The following is a 14,478-nucleotide window of genomic DNA, read 5'->3' as shown; positions in this document are numbered from 1 at the left end:
GTAAAGAATTCACCTGCTGATGCAGGAGACCAAAGAGACTTGGGTTTGATCCCTGGGTAAGAAAGATCCTCTAGAGTAGGAAGTGGCAACCCACTCCAGTATTCTTGCCTGGAGAATTCCGTGGACAGAGGATCCTGGTGGGCTACAGTCCAAGGGGTCACAAAGAGTCAGATATGACCAAGCGATTGAGCAAAGCAGCACATCATACTGCTCTGACCCCATCAGGAACTCAGTAAAATGTATTGATAACAAACAATCAAAGAAATTAATTATCATGTTAACTGCAGTTTGAAGAGGGCAACTTACATGATGACATTTTTTTTTCTGCATAAAAGCAGTATTTTGAAACGAGGAAAGTAGTTTATCATGTTAAATACTTCATAATATTAGAAAATGTCTTTGCTTTTTGATTGGCTGTTAACCTACATACATGGAGGAGGAGCAAGAAAAAGAAAAGAAATTAGAAACCAACATGTTATGTTCAGATAAAAGAACATGAGAGTGAGCCTGAAGATATAGCTTTCATGAAAGGCTTCCCTGTTGTTCTAATTAATTGCTCAGAAGCCTGAGAGGGTAAAACCCTGTGAATTTCCAAGTGAGCTTGATATCCTTTTTCATTTATGTCACCAAGGGGTATAAAGTGAATGAATCAATATCCCCAAAGCATACCCTGAAAAATGCTAAACTTTTTATCTCCCTAATAGTTTCTTTTTTCATTAAGAAATAAGATTAAAGAAAATCTGCACATTTAAAGTAGGATGAAGACTTGAAATTAGAAGGATATAACTTGAAACTATAAGACATGCTATGTCACTTACTAAAAATGTGGGTTTGTATTGAATAGTTCAGGTGTTTTCCTCCCACTTGGGAGATTATCTGTGCCAAAGCTCTGTTTAGTGTACTTATATACCACTCTCTGTGGGCACAATACTACTTTGATGTAGGGAAAAGAGATCCCCAGGTTTTAACTAGTGCTCCAAACCAGAAGCAATCTTCAAGAATGACAGTAACCACGGAAGAATCTGAACATCACAAATAGCATTGAGAACCGGAATGAAAGGCTTTTTGTGTCACTGAAGAATCCCCTTGGTAGGCCCAGCTGCAGCTGTTAACGTTTGGGGAACATTCTGAACAAGCAGATGTGCCAAAGTGTGGTGGTGTCCCTTTTCCAGAGGGCAGGCCGTCTTGTCTCCATCACAGGCTCAGGGTGAGTGGGGTGAAGCAAGGGACTGTCTCTTCTGTTTGAATCATGACTTCTCAACCTGCCAAAAGATCAACCAGCTGAAGCTTTGACTGAGTTCTCATTTTTAATCATGTTCTATACAGAAAAAAAAACAAAACAAAACTTGGAAACATTAAATCAGAGCTCAAGATAATTTCCATAGAGTTTTATTATTTTTTTTGTTTGGCTCTTAAGAATAGTTCTCTAAACAATTTATGATGCAAAGAAAAGGCAGTACCTTCCCAAATTCCCATCAGCGAGAACACAATGACCTGGAGGAACCTTTGCTGGAATTCCAGGACCAGTGGAATTTCAGAAGTGGAATACCATTGTTAGTGTGTGCTCTAGCAACGCTGAGATAAAGCAAATAAGTACTCTATGTCCCCAGGCCACCAACTTTATACCATCATCATAAAGTCACATTCAGAATTTTCCTGCTTCCCTTTTCTTGAATGAGCCATTAATGTAACCGTTAAGTTGTCATCACGCTAGTCCTCAATGTTTTTCCTTTATCAAGAGCACGTCCACATAAAAACAGAACTGTTCACAGTTTCTTATCTCACAGTCGAAGGAACCACGTGATTATCTTGTCTATGAGTTTTTATGGCATCATATGGATGGCGGAGAAGGCAATGGCAACCCACTCCAGTACTCTTGCCTGGAAAATCCCGTGGATGCAGGAGACTGGTGTGCTGCAGTCCATGAGGTTGCTAAGAGTTGGACTCGACTGAGCAACTTCACTTTCACTTTTCTCTTTTATGCTTTGGAGAAGGAAGTGGCAACCCACTCCAGGGTTCCTGCCTGGAGCATCCCAGGGATGGGGGAGCCTGGTGGGCTACCGTCTATGGGGTCACACAGAGTCGGACACAACTGAAGTGATTTAACAGCTTAGCAGCATAGATGGATGGAGCATGCTCACATTCCCTCCCCTGTTCCCCCCACCACCAAAAAAAGAAAACAAAAAACCCTTTAAAAATAAATTTAAAATATTTTTAAAAACAATTCTGTAAGGAGAGTGTCTACTTGACTCTGCTATTTTGGAAACCTAGACCTTGATTCAAATTTATTGCCTGTCTTGGCCAGGTTTGTGTGTAGTATGTATGAAAGTGAAAGTGTAAGTCGCTCAGTCACGTCCAATTCTTTGCAACCTCATGGTCTGTCCATGGCATTCTCCAGGCAAGAATACTGGAGTGGGTTGCCATTCCCTTCTCCAGGGAATCTTCCCCACCTAGGGGCTCTAACTTGGGTCTCCTGCATTGAAGGAGATTCTTTACTGTCTGAGCTATCAGGAAAGCTGGAGTTTAATAATTTGGAACTTTATAAAGACCACAAGATTTGTTGACATTGAAGTTATTTCTCTGGAATTAGGAAAATTTTGTATAGAAATAGATCATTTGCTTTGTACTTTTTTTCCCCCTGTAACAAATTAAAAGGTTTCTGATATTCTCCAGATCTTTTTAGTGAGATGATATCTTAGGATGACTTTTTTTTAAAGTTTGCTTTCCAAGCCTCACATACATGGTGAAAATCTTCAACAACAGCATCTTAAGTAGCTCCCAAGTTGTGCTCGAACTTGACCAAAGGAGTCTCTAGCAACCTTCCTCTGCTACCTACCGCAGCTGGGGGGCTTCTTGGTCTCCACTTCCATTGTAATCTGGGTCTTGCTCTCTGTAAACCCCTTTGAATCTCATACCTCAGACTGTCCCTTTCTAAGTTCATTATTGTCTGAGTCAGAGATTTTATTTCCCTTTTTCTGTCCCCCACTCCTAAGGCTCCTGCTCCCACACCCAGCTCTTTATCTCTGTACTCTAATCAAAGTCACACTGGATTCTCCACTTGCAAGAAAGGTATTCTCTTAGGTTATGGGTCAATGGCCAGTGTATCACATGCCTTTTGATAGTGGGAAGCTATGATTCACATATCTTGTGGTGTTCTGGTCTGGGCGAGTCTCAACTATAGTTTGTATCATTAAATCCTGGCCAATACTGAGAAAAGGTTTTCAAGAGCCCTGTAAAGGAGGATATGTACCACATCCTGTCAGCCAAAGGACCTCTGCATAGCAAGAGCAATGTGCCATAAATTTAGGGGTAGAAGAGGCTCCCTCTCTTTTAAGTAAAGAAAAGATTTTCCAGTATGTTCCAAGAAGCAGTATTTCTTACTCTTCTTGCTCTTTTGGTCAAAGTAGACTTTTGTGTGGGGGGTGGCAAGTTTATCCACAAAGATCTCTCTGTAAGTATATCAGACAGGATGGTAATTTATTCTGACCCAGCCCATCTTATGGAGAAGGAAATGGCAACCCACTCCGTTACTCTTGCCTGAAGAATTCCATGGATAGAGGAGCCTGGTGGGATACAGTCCATGGGGTCACAAAGAGTTGGACATGACTGCGTGCCTATCACTTTCACTTTTTTTTTCAGCCCATCTTAACAATCCTGATATCTACTCTTTCACTTTGTTTCTCTATTGGTTTAGGAGATGCTGTTTAAATTCATCCAAGTGAATATACATACATACATACATATATATATATGGCTGCACTGGGTCTTAGTTGCAGCATGTGGGATCTAGTTCCCTGACCAGGGATTGAACCTGGGTCCCCTGCATTGGGAGCATGGAGTCTTAGCCACTGGACCACAAGGGAAGTCCCCCCCAAGTTCACATTTACCCATATACTATCCCTTATCCACAGAATATTGAACAGAGTATTTGAAGAGCATTCCTTTCCTTCTAACTAGTACATCTACTGCCTTACCACAATTTTCACATACAGTTTCACCTGCCACCTCATTCCATTAAAGCTGTGAATTCAATACCTGCCACCTTTCTACATCCTTAGTTCTGAGTTCCTGTACATAAACTAGGACAAGAAATTTGTTCCATTATTCCGCACCCTGTTGCTCACACTATCTAGTCTCTCCTCTGTTGAAGACCCTTTATATCGTGTTCAGTTCTTACTTCCCATCGACCTCTTTGACTTGACCATCAAACTGTTTCTTGCTTCCCACTTCTAACCTCACCCAGGACTTCCTTCACCTTAGTTCTGCCCCAGGGCTCAGGGGGGAAACCCATTTTGATACATTTAATGCTCTAGTTAGACTGAACTACCCACTCCCTTTGCAAATGCTATTTCCTCTAGAGAGTACTTGATGTGCTGTTGTGTCTGACTCTTGATGACTCCATGGACTGTAGCCTGCCAGGCTCCTCTGTCCATGGGATTTTTTCCTGGGAAGAATACTGGAGTGGGTTGCCATTTCCTTCTCCAGGGGATCTTCCCAAATCAGGGATCGAACCCGAGTCTCTTGTGTCTCCTGCACTGCAGACGGATTCTTCACTGCTGAGCCACTTGAGAAGCTATTTCCTCTACCTAGAATATTCTCCTGGTCATTGCTTTCCTGGAGAATATGAGCACATGCAGTTTCTCTAGTCATTTCCTCCTTCCTCAACTGTATTCACTACTGCTCATCTTGAGCTATCTCTATACCTTGAAATTACTTTCAGTGATTATCACACTACCTAGAAATTATTTGCATATATATTTTCTTCTTCACTGTTCTTGTATTTCTTGATCAAGATCTTTGTCATTTTTGATCGTCAAATTTTTTGCATAGTGCTTAGAAAACGATAGGCCCTCATTCATTTACTCCTTCTTTAGGCAAATATTCACTGTGTTGAGGATCTATTGTGTTCTTCCTCTCACAGAGCATAAAGGAAAGTACAGGCAGCAAGAGTTGTTTGTTTTGTAAATCAAATTGCCTTACAACTCGACTTGTTCACCTTTCTTTTCATTTTGTGATCACTGCTCTTCAAAACAGTCTTGATGGGAGTTTGAACTTGATTTCTGTGAGTTTTGATTCCTGTGTTTGCTTTGACTTTTTCCTTTCTTTAAAAAAAATTCCAAGCGGTCAGTGACAGGTGTTTTCCTGTATACCTGAGGATAGTGATTCAGTTGTTTTATGGCAACTTTCGTTTTCTACCTATGAAAAACCTATTTGGTTGCAATCAGCCAGGATTTTTTTAAAATTACTTTTTAAAAAGTTAAAGAAAATGGAAGACTCCAGCATGTAGTCATTTTCCCTGTGAATTTGGTTTTCAAGTTTGTTTTTTTTTTTAATTAAAATTTTTTGACTGCACTGGGCCTTCGCTGCTGTGCGTGGGCTCTCTCTAGCTTCAGTGAGCAGGGGCTACTCTCTAGCTCAGTGCACAGGTTTTTCACTGCAGTGACTTCTCTGCTCGGGCTCAGTAGTTGTGGTGCGTGGGGCTTAGTTGTGGCAGATGGAATCTTCCCAGACCAGGGATCAAACCCATGCCCCCTGCATTGGCAGGTGGATTCTTAACCACTGGACCACCCGGGAAGTTCAGTTTTCAAAACTTTTTAAAAAGACTCTTCTTGGCAAAGCTGGTTTAAGGGGCAAAGCTGGTTTAAGGGGTATGGTTTGGGGGCAAAAGAGCCTGTGGGTTCAAGCACAATTTAATGTGCTCCCGTGGCCTACTCTCTGCTCTCCCATCCTGCAGTTTTACCATAGCGTCTACCATGGGCTTAGGTACTATTCTCAAATATCTTTATATGCTTGAAATCTTTATAGTGAAAGTTTGAAATATATGATTTTCAACAGTGTGATTTATATTAAAAAAAAAAAAAAAAAAAACCCAAACACTACAGAGAGAACACTGTTTCAATACCTGAAACTGTTCATGTCCTATATTCCAACCAGAGGAAACGGGTCTCCCTTACCTCAGGAGTTTATAAGGTGGACTTGGTTTTGGCATATGGCATAGTCCACTGTGAAATGCCTAGTTCTTCTGATGGAACGGAAACTGGCCAAGTCTGTTCAGACTCTGATGACAATACTAAGAATTATTTTTATCACAGTTGCTAATCAGGACGCAAAGGAGGTTGTCTGGGCCTGAGGGAGGTGAGAATGGAGAGGGGTAATCGTAAATGGGCCTGAGGGATCTTATTGAAGTGATGGAAAAAACTGAAAACTGCCTTAAGGTTATGGCTGCACAACTTGGTAATTTACAAAAGAAAATTGAATTTTACACTTGAAATGGGTGAATTATATGATATGTAAAATGTGCGTCAATTGTTTAGTCGCTAAGTTGTGTCTGACTCTTTTTGATCCCGTGGACCATACGTAGCCCACCAGGCTCCTCTGTCCATGGGATTTCCCAGGAAAGAATACTGGAGCGGTTACCATTTCCTTCTTCAATGTATCAATAAAGATATATTAAAAAGCAAGGCATACAGCAACGTATTTAATATGCTACCATTTGAAGGAAAAAGCATGAAACCAAAGGTAGGGCAAAAGAGACTGAATCTTTTTTTCTATTTAAAATTTTTGATTATTTGTGTGAACAACTTAATGTATTGAAATAGTGTTCTCTCTATAGTGTTTTTTCCCTAAATCACATTATTGAAAATTGTACATTTCATATGTTCACTATGAAAATTTTAAATATGTGAAAATATTTGAGAATAGTACCTATTTCTCAGATTTAGCAATATCAATACTGTCAATCTTGTTTTAATCTATTCCCCTATCAACATTTTTCCTGGAATGGTTTACAACAAATCCCAGATAACATCTTTTTTCTAAAAATAAAAATATTTATTTTTATTTATAAATTTATTTGTCTGCAGCAGGTCTTAGTTCTGGCATGTGGGATCTAATTTCCCAGTCAGGCACCAAACTAGTGTCTCCTGCATTGGAAGGCAAATTCTTAACCACTGGACCACCAGGGAAGTCCCTACCCCATATCTTTGATTTAGCAAGTTTAAATATTCTAAAACAAATTCCAAACATCATTAGATGGCTAAATACTTCAACATGTGTATCTGAAAATTTTAAGTATTTTTCCTTCTTAGACCCTTCCCTGGTTACCTAACAAAACTAATAATGATTCCCCAAGAAAATCTAATTTTCAGTTAATGTTAACATATGATGTTTCTCAAAACGTCTTTTGCCAACCAGAACCCAGTTAAAGCCAACACATGGTATTTCACTAACGAATCGTCCCAAGTCTTTTTGATTTAGCACAGTTCTGACCTAACCATTTAATAAATTTCTTCTTGAGACGGACTCACTGCAAACTAAGGCAGCTTCTCTGTGACCTCATCCTAAATTCTAAGTGCGCTCCAAATAACCGGCCCCTAGTCTGAGGTATACTAACAGAAAAACATATTCAGACTTCTCTGCTTCAAAGTTCTAGCACCCCACAGAACTCTAGAACCACTTTCGCTTCTGGGGCTAATCCGGCTGAAGCGCACACCACGTGACATGTTCGCGCATGCGCTTCTCCTACGGCGGGGGCGGGGGCGGGGGCGGGGAGCGCCTGGAAAGCGAGTTCCCAGGAGACCTTTTCTGCACCGGGGTCGCTCAGCCGGATTTTATAAGTCCTGTAGTGCGAAAGACCATTTCCTCTGGCCGAAATATAGGAAGTTAGTGCCGCTGTCCTCGTGGCCCCTCTCGACGCCCGTTTCTCAGTTAGCTGAGCTCTAGGGAGTGCATCGTCTTCTGTGATCCTTGTGTAGATCTTGCGGCTAGGACTGGCCCCTCTTCGGCTTGTGCAGAGGGTCTTTCTCCCCGCACCTCTCATTTTTCTTCAGTTCCTCAGATCTGCGTTTTGCAGGCCAAGCTTATCTCCAGAGGGAGCACTCAGGAAAACGTGAAAATGGCTGTGAGACCCAGGAGAGTTAGAAAAAAGGTGGGAATTAACTGATATTTCGTCAAAAGAGGCTGAATCTTAACGAAAAGGTATGCCGAAAAAAAATTTTTCTTTTCAATGAAAGTGGTTACCTCTCTTTGGGCTTTCACACTTCTGTGCTTCCTTCTAGCCTTAGTATTGAAATACCAAAAGTATGGGCTCTGGGGGCAGTGGGTTGTCTGTGGGGAGAAGCAGCAGAGGTGTCTGTCTTCACAAGTGGAGGCTTTGGTGGGTGCCTTTCCCCCAAGCAGGCCTAGAAGTGTGCGTGGAGCCCGTGTTGGAGGCAAGTTGATTTGAGCTGTGGCCTGGTTCCAGCTCCAGGCCACACAGGATGGGAAGGGGCGGGACTGTATCCGGTGGACAGCTGAGTGGAAAGGCTGGTGGTGCAGGTGCTCAGGAAGGTTAGGTACTGGCAGGGGTGGGGGGCTGTTACTGAGTGCTCATGTGTGGGGAGAGGGTATGGAAAAAAGGAAAAGCCAGACCAGAAGAGTTGGGGGTGGTGTATAGAAGAGGCGATGCATTAAAGACTGTGTGAAGTGTATGTGTGTATAAAAGACTGAAGAACACAAGAGAGAGAATTCCTGTGATCACCAGACATCACTAATGTGTGGCTTCGAAGCAGCTTCCTGTGCTGAATAGCTTCTCCAGAAACGTTCCACGACTTTATTCTGAGGTGGACTCAGCTGTGTAACCGTGCTGAGACCAGGCCATCTGAGAATCCCAGCTGGCTGCAGGAAACGGGGCAGGTAAAGGAGGCAAAGCACCATGCGTCCCTTGCTGACCTTCGCTCCTGGGATTTTTTTCCTGAACCTCAGTGAACTGGGTTCCGAAGGCCTTGTGGAGCAGGGTGGCAAATGGATGGGCCTGGGGAAGAGATGTGGTATTTAAGAATTTCATTATTTTTATTTACAGAGGTTGAATTTATCCCACATTTTTGTTTCCTGGGACACAAACATGTCCCTTTTTTAAAAGTCACTAGGAGGGACTTTCTTGATGATCCAGTGGCTAAGATTCCATGCTCCCAACTCAGGGCACCTGGGTTTGATCCCTAGTCAGGGAACTAGATTCCAAGTGCCAAAACTAAGAGTTTGCACAGTGTAACTAAGACCAGGTGCAGCCAAATCAATACATAAGTAAATAAAAACTTAAAAAAATTTTTTTTTAAGTCACCAGAAAAGGATTGGCAGCCCCTACACTACCTTTGGGCTTCCTGGTGGCTGAGTCAGTAAAGAATCTGCCAGTAATGCAGGAGCCCTGGGGTTCGTTCCCTGGGTCAGGAAGATCACCTGGAGAAGGGAATGCTACCCACTCCAGTACTCTTGCCTGGAGAGTACCATGGACAGAGGAGCCTGGCAGGCTATGTATGGTCCACAGGGTCACAAATAGTCGGACATAACTTAGCAACTAAACAACAACAACAGCAACACCCCTACCTTTATCTTTGAGACCTGAGTACAGATCTGCTGACCCTATTGCTAGAGTCAAGGTCATTCACTCGCAGAGCCAGGGCTAAAAAGGTGATTATTGAAAGTAATTTTGTGGAAGCCTTTTTTGGTTTTCTTTTCATATGTGCATGTTCATGTAAGTTTACTATTACTTAGGGGAAAAAAAAAAAAGAAAACCAACAGATTAGTTCCTCAGACCTGGACTTTGTTTGGCATTTTTATTTATAATTTGTTTTCAGCCAGTTCCATCTTATGGAAGGACCTACCAGTGCTTCACATGATGTTTTCCTTCCTATAAACAGTAGGGATCTAAATCTAGCATTGATTTTTTTTTTTAAGGCTGGTTTTTCTCAGATTATAAGCCTAAATGAAGTATTTAATGTCAGGTATGTGTAGTGAGTCGTATAATATCTTCTCCAGTTCATGTCCATACAGAAGCTGTCAATGTGACCTCATTTGGAAACAAGGTCTTTGCAGATTGAATTAGTTAAGATGAGGTCATACTGGATTAGGCTGGGCCCTACATCCAATGGCTAGAGTATTTATAAGAGAAAGGAGAGGGAGATTTGGACTCAGACACTGAAATGCACATGGGGGACAAGGTCATACGAAGATGCAGACAGAGATTGGGGTGATGTGGCTACAAACCAAGGAACACCAGGGGTTGCTGCACCACCAGAAGCTGGGAGGGAGGCATGGGCCAGATTCTCTATCAGAGGTTCCACAAGAAACCAGTGGTGCTGACACCTTGATTTCAGGTCTTTAGCTTCCAGAAATGTGAGAGAATATATTACTTTTGTTTTAAGCCACCAATGTGTGGTAACTGGTTACAACAGCCCTAGGAGGCCAATAGAGCGTATGTTCCAAGCTTTTACTCCACAGCAGCTTTGCCAGCCCAGCAGCCTGAGAGATTCTGGTAGAATGTAAGGTCATACCGCTGCTCTTCGCAGAGTTGAGGGTGAAGTTAATGGACTGGTTGACAAGCTCTGCGTGATCTGTACACCATCTCTCTCACCCCAGTTCTTCTCTCTGCCACACCGCCCATCTTGGTGTTCGCCAACATGCCTCAGTCCTTTCTACCATTCTGGAATGTTCTTTTGCTGACATATGCTTGGTTCGCTCCTTTACCTCTTTCAGGTCTTTACTCCTCTGGCACCTTCTTAGTGAGACGACGTCCCCTGACATCTCTATTGCAAATCACGTGAATTCCTTAGCCTCCTTGCTGCTTAATTTTTCTTATCATTGTCTAGCACATCATATATTAATATTTTACTTATTTCATTTATCATCTATCTTCCCTCAAGAGAGGATCAGCTGTCTGAGAACAGGAAGTTTCGTCTGCTCTGTTTAGCACTATATCCCTCATGCTTGTGTGGCCAACACATAGTTGATATTCAGTGACTGTTTGTTGAACGAGTGATTGCATTCATTGGTGTGTGGTTGTGCTTTCTTGTTTGTATATGAAAGCACCTAGTTCCAGAATACCCTGCTTGTGAACAGCTGGCAAAGGTGGCAGAACTTACATTACTGTTACTGATTCTGGACTTCCCCAACCAAAGCTGGACATTTGGTGGTCTGGACAGGGAGCACCTGGTGTTCCTGGGCCCACGCTGGGGAGTCTGGAACACCAAGCCTAGAGAGTCCAGGAGGTGTTTGGAGATTCCTGTCACAGTCTGCTCAGGCTGCCATAACAAAATATCATAGGCTGCGTAGCTTATACAACATACTTTCGTTTTCCATAGTCCTGGAGGCTGCAAGTCCAGGCAGAGTGAGGTTCTGGTGAGAACACCTTACTGGCTTGGAGTTGGCTGCCTACTTGCTGTGTCCTCATGTGGCAGAGAAAGAGAGCCTGGTGTCTCTTGTGAAAGTCACTCAGCCGTGTCCGACTCTTTGGCGACCCCGTGGACTGTAGCCCACCAGGCTCCTCTATCCATGGGATTTCCCAGGCAAGAATCCTGGAGTGGGTGTGGGATCAGAGATGGTGACCTCACTTAACCTTAACCATCTCCTCAGAGCCCTAGCTCTAACCCAGTCACATGGCCTCAGCATGTGAATTTAGGGAGGACACAGTTCAGTCTGTCCTGTCAATGACACATCCAGCAACATGGCGCTAAGTTGGCTGCTGTGCAGTTACATTCTGTAATCTTTTCTCTAACAAAAGTGGATACAGAATTCCAAATACTAAATCCTTTCAGGTAATTTAGACTCTATCTCAGTCATGTTTTGGCAACTGCATGAATATAAAAATTTTGAAAAAGCTCTGTATCCTATTATTTAACTCACACTCAGGATTTTATGGAGAGTGGTTGACATGCAATCTAAGGTATATGAAAGTGAAGTGAAAGTGTTAGTTATTCAGTCATGTCCGACTCTTTGTGACCCCATGAACTGTAGCCTACCAGGCTCCTCTGTCCAAGGAATTCTCCAGGCAAGAATACTGGAGTGGGTGGGTTGTCATTTCCTTCTCCAGAGAATTGTCCCGACCCAGGGATTGAACCCAGGTCTCCCGCATTGCAGGTAGACTCTTCACTGACTGAGTCACCAGCGAAGGTAGGTACATAGCCTTACAAGCAATTCTTGCCTCTCCTTTTCTACCCAAACACCACCTCCTCTTAGGAGGTGTGTTAACAGGGCTAGTGTCGGAAGTTCAGCCTCTCCTAGCTTCCACCCCAGGATAACCCGTCTGAACAATTTCAATACATCACAGCAGATGTCTCAGATATATGTTACCTGTCACAGGGTGGCTGGGCAAGAGAGTGTGGATACATCACTGCCGACTGTCCCCACTACTAGAACAACTTCAGGCACATGTCCTGCAGCCTATGGGTTGGTTGTAGAAGTTTCCTAATAATAATAATAAAGAAGAGTGGACTTTAAGACAGGGAAGCAGCTTTGCCTCATCAAAGTTATGTGATCTTGGGCAAATCATTATCCTCTTTGGGCCTTAGTTTTCTCAACTTAAAAGAATTGGGGCAAGTTCCTCCCAACTCTAATATTCTGAGATAGTGGCCCATTCATAGAACCTATAAACCAAAGAGGAATGGAAAGAACCACTAGCCAACAGGAGAATGGATTGTAAGGTGCTCATTTGGGAAGAAGTAGATGGAGAGGCCTCATCATTAGGACAGAACTGAGAGGACTATTTGTGGTGGACTCTGCTCCTCCTGGACTTCCTGGTGGCTCAGATGGTAAAAGCGTCTGACTACAATGCGGGAGACCCGGGTTCGATCCCTGGGTCGGGAAGATCCCCTGGAGAAGGAAATGGCAACCCACTCCAGTACTCTCGCCTGGAAAATACCGTGGATGGGGGAGCCTGGCCGGGAGGAGCCCATGGGGTCGCAAAGAGTTGGACACGACCGAGTGACTTCACTGCTCCTCCTGTGCCTGCAGAAAGCTCTCCCTTCTCTACTGACACTGCCATAGGGGATGCTGGAGGCAACAGAGCTTCATGTGCCTGCAGGGAGCAGCCGAGTATCTGAAAATTGCTAGATATCAAAATAATAACTCTGGGATGAGTAGAGTGTCTTGAGCACCATATAAATTTAATGAAGAAAGAAATATTTGCCTCCTGGGAAATTCCCAAGAGCCTCTTGCTGCCATGTTACAAGGTCACCATGGCCACAGGGGTCCTGCCTTGCGGGCGGGTCTGGGATGGCTCCAGCATCCTCCTTCTCTGGTTTGGTGTGCTCTGAGGACCTCAGGAAAGCATGCCTTCGGTTGTAGCTGTGTGAACACATTTGCTACATTTTCCTACATCCCAGGGAATGAAAATTGAAAATGTCACCTGAACATTGACTATAATTTTTGTTTCTTCTTTAAAATGTAGTTTAAAAAGCTTTTTTGTTTTTTGTTTTCTTTTAAATTTCAGGAAAGTCTGGCTTTCAGGTCACTGGTCCTCTTACATAGTGTTATCAGTGGTTGTGACCCTAGCTGAATCTCGAATTGCCTGGAGGTAAATTTAAAATACTCTAAAGAACAAAGCTAGCCAACAAACAAAGCAAAATGAAAACACTCACAGATGCAAAGGACAAATGGATGGTTTCCAGAGGGGAGAGGGGTGGGAGATGGGCAAAATAGGTGAAGGGTATTAAGAGGTGCAACCTCCAGTTATAAAAAAGCCAAGGGCACGTCATATTCAACATAAGGAATATGGTCAATAATATTGTAATGACTTATATGAGGACAGATGGTTCCTCATCTGACTGACCATGGTGGTCATTTCATAATGTATGCAAATATCAAATCCCTATGGAGTACATTTGAAACTAACATAGTATTGCATGGCAACTGTATTTCAATTTTTAAAAATAATAAATAAAATAAAATGCTTATGCCCAGGCCTCACTTCTGGAGTTTCAGACTTGGTAGCTTTGAGATGAGGCCCAACATATGTCTATTGGAAACAGCTCTGCAAGGTTGAAAACAGTGGTAAAAATGATGATACTACAGAGACAGTTATAGTAAGGAGCTCACAGAAAACACAAACGGGTCAATTCTGTAAAAATTCAGCTTTTATGTGTGATCTGTTTGGACATATCCACATGGTGTGACTTGATTCTGCCTGGCATAATCTTCAGTTGAAAAGTTGATGCAAAACGAAACTTGAAACATTTTTATATGTAAAACAAACTTGTTATTCCTCCATCCTAAAACAGTTGTTTTCGTTTTTCCACTTTATCATCTAATCTTTCACACACTCATCTGGTTTTATACTTTTATAGTCACAGTACTATGTGAAAAATTACTGCCTTTTGATTTCAGGTTTATCAAAAATATTTTTGAAGTTTCTGCAGTTTTCATGGTTGTGGCTTTCAGTGATTACATAATAGGACATGTTGTTGGTGTATTATACTTTTCTAAATCATTTTCTGGTTACAGAAATTTAGGTTGCTTCTGGATTTTGGCTGTTATAGATAGCCTTGTGCTAAAAGATTTTGTGCATCTAGATTTTTACTTCTGTGGAATTAGTTCTTTTTGGATAAGTTCCCAGGAGTAGAGTTGCTAGGTCAAAGTGACAGAACATCTATTGGCTCTTGCTACATATTATAAGAAATGCACTTAAAAAATACTACGGACATATATGTTAATGCATAGAAAATTGGTCTT

At 42.4% G+C, this 14,478-nt stretch overlaps 1 long non-coding RNA gene across 1 annotated transcript in view; it reads right to left on the bottom strand.

Annotated features, from left to right (window-relative positions):
• Positions 1-1,067: 1,067 nt before the first annotated feature.
• LOC133049248 (uncharacterized) overlaps positions 1,068-14,478 on the bottom strand; it is a 54,441-nt gene continuing 41,030 nt past the window's right edge. The window contains exon 4 of the long non-coding RNA XR_009691254.1: positions 1,068-1,262. This is a non-coding gene — a long non-coding RNA (uncharacterized LOC133049248). The remainder of the gene's footprint in view (positions 1,263-14,478) is intronic.

Source organism: Dama dama, chromosome 30, assembly GCF_033118175.1.
Source record: "Dama dama isolate Ldn47 chromosome 30, ASM3311817v1, whole genome shotgun sequence".
In the NCBI taxonomy this organism is placed as follows: domain Eukaryota; kingdom Metazoa; phylum Chordata; class Mammalia; order Artiodactyla; family Cervidae; genus Dama; species Dama dama.
Note: the sequence above shows the minus strand (reverse complement) of the source record. Positions and strands in the feature narration are given on the sequence as shown.